We start from the raw sequence: 581 nt of genomic DNA, 5'->3' as shown, positions 1-581 counted from the left end.
AACACACCAAACTTAGAGGTTTGCTTGTCCTCAGGCAAAAGAAAAGAAAGGGGAGGGATAGAAGGAGGGCAAGGTGCAATTGTTGATGGAGGAAGGGGTAGCCGAACCCAAATTTAAAGGGATGGGGGGGTGGGATTTCAGGCCTTATGTTCCAGTTCCACGGGCAAGTGGCATGCCTTCCCATACACGAGTTGGTATGGAGAGGTCCCTATAGGGGTCTTGAATGCTGTTCTGTAAGCCCGCAGAGCATCATCCAAGCTCCGTGCCCAATCCTTTCTACGTGTATTTACTGTCTGTTCCAGGATTCTCTTTAATTCTCTGTTAGAGACTTCAGCTTGCCCATTGGTTTGTGGATCATATGGAGTGGCCACCTTGTGGCGAATTCCATACCGAACCATGGCAGAGTAAAGCTGTTTGTTGCAGAAGTGAGTGCCCACATCACTGATTAATACTCTAGGGACACCAAACCTGCTAAAGATATGTTTCTGGAGGAACTTCAGCACTGTTTTAGTATCATTGGTGGGTGTGGCAATAGCCTCAACCCATTTTGATACATAGTCAACTGCCACCAGAATATAAGT

Source organism: Arachis ipaensis, chromosome B07 (genome assembly GCF_000816755.2).
Source record: "Arachis ipaensis cultivar K30076 chromosome B07, Araip1.1, whole genome shotgun sequence".
In the NCBI taxonomy this organism is placed as follows: domain Eukaryota; kingdom Viridiplantae; phylum Streptophyta; class Magnoliopsida; order Fabales; family Fabaceae; genus Arachis; species Arachis ipaensis.
Note: the sequence above shows the minus strand (reverse complement) of the source record.